The sequence below is a fragment of the Myripristis murdjan genome, chromosome 7 (genome assembly GCF_902150065.1).
Source record: "Myripristis murdjan chromosome 7, fMyrMur1.1, whole genome shotgun sequence".
Taxonomy (NCBI): Eukaryota; Metazoa; Chordata; class Actinopteri; order Holocentriformes; family Holocentridae; genus Myripristis; species Myripristis murdjan.
Window position 1 is genome coordinate 19335655 of NC_043986.1, and position 9074 is coordinate 19344728.

Genomic DNA, 9074 nt, shown 5'->3' on the forward strand with positions numbered 1-9074 from the left:
CACACACACAAAAATAATTAATGGATATCTCTCAGACTACTTCTTTCTCCTTAAACAGCCCTTTCTGTTGAACCCAGCCCTAACCATAACATTCACAGTTCAATAGACCCCTGTGAAAAAGCCACAAGTCGGCGAGTGGAGGCATCCAACATGCCCGGCACTGCCTATATTAATGAGCCTTCGCACCTGAAGCTTCCCAGCGAGAAAAATAAAAGTCAGGATGAAAGTATGATGCTCAATTCAAGCAATGAATGAGGCTCTCACTCATTTGACATTGGGAATTCCCTCTTTCATTAACGCATCTTAACTGTGAGCCATTTCCCGAGCTATTTGATTTATCAGACACTAAATTATGCCGAAATGAAAGGGATTTCACAACGGCATACACACACAGCCAATTAAAATATATCCTGACGATGGGAACAATTGGAATATTGAAAATAGCAGGGATACACATATTATCTTGGGGGTTTTGTGTCCTTTGAGTTGGATCAATGATACTACCGTGAAATGAGTTAAATCCCTGATCACAAAGGCTGAAATGTTTCTTCAGCTTAGCTTCACCCTTAATAGTGGCACTGTGGGGACACCTAACATAGAATTAAAGGCAATTATGAAAAAATGTTTCCAACCAGAGCGGTGCATGTGACAGGGGGAGAGGGAAGCCAGAGAAACTGTATTCATTTCACACAGCCCGGGGTGCTGAGAGGATATGGCAGTGCTTTTCATATTGGCAGCTGTTTGATCCAACTCAGAGCGCTCCTCTGTACTGTAGCTGCAGGTATGATCTAAACTCCTCATCGGATTCAAAGGAGACACCGCGTCTCCAATGCACTTCAGGCACTTTCCATAAACACAGCTGAATTATTCCTCTGAGCACCCTCGCTTGATGCTGGCCTCCATTTTTTTTTTCTTTTTTTTAAACATGTTTGAAGGTCTGAACAGCTGAAGTAATCTCACATCATTTGAAGGAGCGCAAACATCACAACAAACCCGTGCTACCTTCAATGTCAGGCGATCTAAGCAGGCCAGTGTTTCTCAGTGTTACTGTCATATCTTGCAGTGAGGGTGTGACAGGTTACACATACAGTGAGGGTGGCTGATAGAGTGGAGATCTTAGCTCGTAGATCCATCATCACTGACAGAGATAGAGTGGTGCTTCACTGTAGGCTACAGGAGATAACACAGAAACTAGAAAGGGAGAGAGAGCGAGAGAGAGAGAGAGAGAGAGAGAGAGAGAGAGAGGCAGCTCACCAGAGACTGACAGTGAAAGGACATACAGTATAGCTTGCATGTCTCCATTTTTAAGCCATGGTGTTGTGTTTTGATCATGGTTATCAGAGCTGTAGTAGATGAGTGATATCTGAGGTGTGGTGTACAGCACAGTCAGCAGGGTGCATGTGTATGTGTGTGTGTGTGTGTGTCTGCGCATACATGCCTGTTCGATCTGAATGACTGCACAACAAAGAGTCTGAATGGATTTAGTCAAAGCTCAAACGCTGATGCAGCTGCATTCCGGGAGGTTTATGATGTGAAACACCAAAGGAAAGGAAACAATGATCACATTCATGAGATGTCATTTTCTCCCACTTTTATCTGAGGAATTTGTTGTCGTCCCCCCTCCCCTTCTTTTTTCATAACGTAATGTGTCCACCTTAGCCAGAGTTGGCCTTTGTTAAAAGGCAGTGTTTGAGAGCTTGACCTCATTCTCACTGTGAAAGAGGGGCAGAGCCAGATAACGCTACCAACCCCATGTAGATAGCAGCTGATCTGTGCCTTGACATCTGCATGGGTTTAAGCTGGAGCGGCTCACTGCAGAATTTAGTATGTGGAAGCTCGTGCAATACAGAAAATGGCAGAAACAGACTATTTCTATATGCACAACAGACTTTACTTGTTGATTATTACAGCCAGTGTCATTTCAAAAGAGTTTTATTTACCTTTATTGAATTTGCTGAGCACTGAATTCACAGACATACAGTATTTTCATCACAGTTTTAATGTTAAGAAAGAACAGCTATCACAGCAAATGAAAATATTTTTGTATTGTGTTCATCAAGGTCTCATAACGAAGTCTGGTGATGTAACCGTTTATGTTTACAGTGACCTGTGACCGTTACTGCTGTATGATAAGCAATTGAACTTGGACTACGAAAAACTTTCCCCCTCCCTGTTTCAACCTTCTTGGCATTTTTACATGAAATGACTTGAAGCTCTCTCTCTATGTGCAGTGCAACCTCACATGTAAAGCTGCATGAAAACGTGTGATAATTGGTTTGATGTGGGCATAAGCTCAACATCAAAAGACTTAATGTGTCATGACAATCAAACACCCATCTTTCAATCCCTCAATGGATCCATCCATTCATTTATTATTTATTCTATATATCATGAAAGGAGGGAGAAGTGTGTTTTTTTCCCCTCAGAGGCTGCTGTCAGTGTCTTGATGAAATTAGATGACACTGGCCAGGAAGAAAGCTAGCGTTAAGGCCAGGTAATGATGTTGCCATATTAAAGTAAGTCATCTATATGCCCCCTTATGCTAAATATCTTACAAAGGAAAGAGCAGAAAGCCACTAAAGGTTGATCTGTGGTACTGGTCATCCCAAACATTTCCTTTGATTTGTAGGGAAACAACATCTCCCATTTCCAAATGCAACACTACACCGTTGGATGCATTGTCCTCAGCGTCTGCAGAGGATGTGGTGGCACGGTCGCCTGTCAGAAGTACATGTTGTCCATTCTTCACCAGACGTATCCCCATGTTGTGACCAGTGTGCGCTATATGGCCAGTAAATCTGAAGTAATAGACTCCTCTCACTGGGACAGTGAAGTAACCTGAGACAAAGAGAAAAGTCATCTTTACTGGTAGCTAATATCAAGTTAATGGCATGTGAAGCAAACTCTTTGATCATAACCAACAATAGTGAAATCACTGGAGCCAAAAATTCCATTTGCCGAACTGGAAAATAAATGTTGGCCTGTTCACGCTACCTGTATGTGGGTTGTAGTGATTTCCAATGTTGGTGATGATGTGCTTGTAGATTAGGTGAACAAAAGTGTTTTCGCCGCCGACATTTCCCTCACCGGATGCCAAGAGAGAGGCAGAAAAAGCAACTTTGCGCACTGTGACAAAGTTTAAAAAAAGAACAGCATGCAATCCGTTTTGTATTCATTGCTTGCTGTGTACAATACAATAAACATACACACATAGATACACAAAATTTACGCATATAGACTAACAATTATTTAAAACAACAACAATTATTTACCACTGTGGGCAGTATGAAGCTCTTGCACTGCTGCCTTTTGTTCTGAAATTATGAAACACAGACTCTTAGCTCACGTTATATGTTCACAGCCTACTGTATGCAACACATTTCACAATCCTTGCTTTTGCACATTTTACCTTCCTGCTGTGTCCCCATTTGCTCCATGCGGCGTTCACTGACTGTCAACCTGTCTCGCAGAGCACTGAGTGTTTGCTGGGCACCTCCAAGCTCAGCAGCTTGAGCTGAAGTGACATAAAAATGAAATGAAAAATGGAGTTAAATTGGAAAGGTTCTGAGCCTGAAAATTCAAAAGTGCCTCATTGAGAGCTGTGCACAATGTCAAAGCATGACATGGTATTTACCTTCATTCTCCCCCTGCAGCTTCCCAGCCAGCCTCTCAGCAGCAGCCATCCTGGCCTGCAAGTCTGCAACAAAAGCGCTCAAGTAAGTTGAATTGCCGTTTATTCAGCAGTGCAGTCAGTCTTTCACTGTGATCTACCTGCATTCTCGCTCTGCAAAGCCTGCACCAGGCTCTCAGCAGCTGTGACTCTGACTGTCAGGTACCTCAGCTCTGCCGACTGCCCCACCACCATGTCTCTCAGCTGCCTCAGTTCATCCCACATGGCAGACTTCTCTGCCAGCTCAGGCTCAGCCTCCTCAGCCTCAGTCCTGGGCCATTCTGTCTGTGCATTCTCTTCTAGGCTTTCACTTTGAAGCAAAATGGAAGCATCACAGATGTGTTTCTGCTCCCTGAACTGAGAGCAGATCATCAGCAGCACCAGTAAACCTATGGAGGTTTTCATCTTCATTTGAAAATGATCAACTCTCTGCACCCTGTGGCACAGTCTTGCACCAGACTGGCCATTTATGGTTCACTTCAAGGTCAAATGTGTCAGCTGGAGGCTAATAATCCTGTAACCATGAGCACAAAACTGGCAGGAATGGGAGTTTTCCTAAGGTTGTGAGAAAACACACCTGTAAAGTGAGGTGGGAGGTGTAGTTTGGCTCTTTTACATGTAACTTATGTTGTTTATTCTCTCTATTCCCAGGACAAAGCTACAATTTTATGTCAGCACAGTACTTTTCTTTGAAAGGTGTTGTTTTCCCATGATTCCTTGTATTGCTTTTCCAAAGGCACCACTGTGGGTGACACCCCTTGAAAAGTTTTTATGTCGGCTGTAGATACACTCAACACCAGCTGTGACCTGATTTTAAAGTTGCAGCCACAGTGTCTGCTGTTATTGTCCACTCTGTGTCAGAGAGCAATACAGTTTTGACAGGACTCAGTACTCCTTCTCTCTCATAACCTCACTGTGACACTGTTTCAACATGATGAGAATTTCCACCGGTGCTCTGTGGCTTTGTCTGTCAGCCAGAGAAATGGATGTATGTCAGGTCAGGTTGTTTTCTAAAATGGATCTGGAAATATCCTAAGCGTCTTGAGTGCAAACAGGCATCTGTACAGTTCCCTAGGCGATCCGTAAGTTAATGTGAAGCGTTAGGGAAATTTCCCCCTACAACAAGACCATTATCTGGGCGTGTTGCTTATGAGTCATAAGAGTGTGCATCAGTGACAAGTTAGACAATTAGACAGAAATAACAACAAATCAACCTGTCGTTAGAAAAATATTTCTTGAAGTGCATTGTATAAAGTGCCGGGAGTGACATGATTTATGTTGATTGCTGCTTGTGTTTATGAATAAGAATATTGAGCAGCTGTCAGATGGAGTGAAACTGCTCACTGCCACATACAACAGGATTTACACCAGATAAACATAGAGGCATCAATCTTCCTAATAAAACAGAACTGCCAGAGCTCAGGTGGTGGGCAAGAGAGTGCAAACTACAGAAAATGTTGTCTTACTTCTGTAATGCCTGCTAATGAACCGTCTCTTTGGCTCTTGAATGAAACAGCAGAATCACTGCTTAATGCCTCATCATTTGAGAATAGGCAGGACCATCCTAACACCCTTTTTTCAGAACCCAATATTCACTCACTAACTTTCTATAAATGGAGGACCTGTCATAAAAAGATGTTGCTGTAGGGGTAAACACAAACAAATGTACACATCCCACAGAAGTTTTAAAGAAGATTTTTTTGGAAAAAGAACACAGGGTTTTCTACTGGTGCCGGAGGGGGCCAAAGATAACGAGAGTAATAGTTAGACTGCGGTCACATTGGTATGCAGACAGTCATGAAAGCACTACAGTACCTGTTGCATCTTGCAAATTCATTTGCTGAATATTGTGAAATTTAACCACTTAAATGGGGGAGTCCCTTTTTATCACAACTTTACGGGATCAATGATAAGCTACAGTCAAATGCTCAGAAATGATTGTGATCACAGAGAAATTCACTGGTATACAAGTACCTAGATTGCTATTCACCTGATGCTTTACCGTCATTGCAATCTTCATCTCAGTTATTATGGCTGTAACCATTGTTATAATCATCGCCATCGTCACCATCATTACCATCAAATTCTGATGTATTTTAAAATATAGAAAACTTTATTGGAAAGTGGAAATTTATTCCTACTGTATACTTTAAAATATCAAATTTTTCTACCCATTTAAGACATATTTTCATATTCATGAATTAGGTTAATGAATATGAACTCACAGTAGCATGCTTACAGAATGGCAGCATTTTAAAACACCTTGTTGCTCTGCTGAAACTATATCTGTATCGAGTCCTGCAAATACAATGCTAAATTTTGAGTGTGCTGATATAATGCTCCCAGAAAGCAGAAAACATGGTTTGTGGTGTCAAAAGTCACACATGCCACAGATGTCTGGCATTGCACACTGTCAAAACGGCAGTTAACAAGGCAACGCATCATCTGTAGCTCACCTCCTATTGGTCAGAGGGCCTGTTGTCGAGGTGTCGACCTGTGATTAGGACTCCAGTAAATCTTCCCACCCAGGGAGCTTTATGGAGGCGCTTCCCTCAGGTCGATCCACTCCTGTAGGGATGAGCTTAGCCTTCCTCTGTATCCGCCCTGGGGCTGAATCTCAATCTCATCTGGTCTTCTCGCAGGCCAGACTGAAGGCAAGAAAAATGCAAGAAGGGCTTCACTGGATGTTTCTACTCATGGGATTTGATCAGTTCCTTTCTGAACAGTAGGATGTTGAGGAAATACAAGCGCCCTATCTGTGTGAGTGTGTTGATTACACCGAGGCCAAACTATCAGGAGCCTCAAGGTGACAGGCAGCCTCACATACTTTCCTTCATTCTCCTCTCAGGCAAATTCCTCTCTCTCTTTCTGTCTCTCTCTCTCTTTCGTTCTCTTCCTTCACTCTCTCTCAGACTCTCTCTCAATCTTCCTTTTCACTGTCTCTGTCTCCTTTTTCATCTCCCCTTAAACAGACACCATCTCTTGCCCTGTATTTGCTCTCTTTTGAGTCCATTTCATATATCATTCCCTTCCCAACTATTCTGTAGCAGGCTGAGGTCTTTATCTCACATATGTTATGACATTTTCTCTGTGATTTGGTGCCCTGCATCTTTTTATCACCCAGTATGGAGAATAATTGCTTCCTAAAGGGTGCTGCAGTTTTGTCTGACCTTTTGACAAAACCAGTTATATGGTTTCTCCTGGTGTAGACAGCGCAGTTTTGCACTGCATAATGAGCTCTCTCGGCTGTTTTCACCATGTCTCCTGGTTAAGGTGTTATGTCGGTATGTGTCCTCACACATCCTGCTGTCAAAATACTTCTTAATATTACAAATGCTGACATACACCGTGGTCTAGGAAAATAACTCTCTCTGCAGTGCAAGCAATCTGCTCCACTAATTGACGTATCACACCACAGGACTGAATTTGACCCCTCCAATCATGGTGAGCCGTGGGAGGTGACTGAGTCCATGAACCTCAGTGATAGCTGCCGCATGAAGTAGGCTTGGGTGCAGATAGTTAGCCTCAGCCTAATCTAATGATGCATACTTCCCCCTGTTTACGGCAGCTAGGGAAGAGGGAGCACTAGCCTGTGCTTGTCTGCTGCTGAGAATGCCCATTAACACTCTTTCCCCCTCGGGTGATGACCACCTGAGCTATCAAAGACAACTGTGTCTGCAACACCTCTCTCCCCCTCCTCTTCTCCTCTTCTCCTCCTCTCATCACCCTCCGTCCCCACCTCATCCCGCCTCACTCCGACCAATACGCAGTCGTACAGTCTGGCGTACAGCAGAACCCGAGTAGGGTGCTAATATGAATCCAGTTATGAGGTCTTATCTGAAATATGCATTCATCTCTGGAACACATAAGCAGCATTGTGTGCCTTATCATCGTCATCATCATCATTTAAAAAACTTCTTCATCCAAGGCAGGTTGACTACACTCATACAGTTTGCTCTTTTTTCATTTTTTTTCTGCACAGCCCCCTTCTACACTTGCACAGCTACACACAGTTTCACACCCCGAAGCGGCTTGGTACAACTACAGTTGTCTACTCTCAGCCACTAAGCACCTGCACTGGAGTAATGGGATTAGGTGCCTTGCTCAAGGGCATGTCAACAGTATTTACTGATGGAGGGATATTCCCAGCTAGTCCAAAATTCAAACAATTCAGACAACCTTCTGACCCCAAATGTTGTAGTCTGACAAGAATATAGAACTTAATTGCAAACATTCAGTTGCAGTATATTGTTGCCAGTATGTAATTTATAGAGATTGCAGAAACTGCTACTCAAGTAGAAGTATTGTTACTTTGCTGATGTTTTACTCAAGTACAAGTATTTACAGTAAAATGTAACTCTGCACAGTACTTTAGCAAAAATGTACTTGCACAAAAAAGATACACAGTTACAGCAACAAGAAGAAACTATAATTTGTTACTTTCACCCCTGGTCATCATCAGTACACAGACAACTTAAATGCACATTTGCCAGCAGATCAATAAGAGTGAGTCACTTTTTGGACTGAGGCTAAAACACTGCAGGCCCTCTGACCCGCAGTGCAATGACTTTCTTAGCAGTCCAGTCCTATACTGTATATCTCTGTGATTGTCCCTCCTCTGTTGCCCAGGACATTTCAGAGTTTCCTGTCAGTGTCCTTAAATCAGTAATAGATGTGAGTAGCTTCCCCTCCCTGGGATGCGAGATTCACTGTCCCTGAAACACAGTACCAGCTAATCTAGAGGAGCAGATAAAGCTAATTAGGGGAAACAGACATCAATCATAGTTGTGGGGCTCATTACGTATCGTACATGTAAGTGAAACCTCAATGACTGGGTGTACTTAGGTCTTTTAATGCACACATATAGCTATTATTAAAAAGGTATGTCAGGAGTAGCATCTTGACAAATGGGAGAAGTGTATTGATCGTTTCTTGGCACTATTGGTGCTTGCAGCAAGTTTATTATCATGTGCACTCTGTCTGCCAAGCAAAAAGTTGGGAGACTAAAATTAGACAATGGAGAAATGACAGAAAGCAGTGGAGTCTCTGTTGTTGAAATGACCTTTGACAGTATAACTCATCCTGGAGAACAGAAAACTGGCGAGCAGCTCTGTTTGGATGTGCACTATACATTAATACAGCTGTCAGAGGGACACTCACACCCTTTCCGAAGATTACAGCGGGTCCAGGAGGTTCTCAGAACTCAGGGCTGTGGCAGAAGATGACCTTATCTTAAACTACAGCTTATTAAAATAGGAAGGTATCTTATCTCCTCCCTTTTTTAAACTTTCCATTTTTTGATTAACTAATTCTGTGGTCATCCTGTAGAATTACTATTAATTCTCCACTCTTTGCCTTATTTGGGAGATTAAAGATTGTTAGCGCATGATGTACACACTGTATT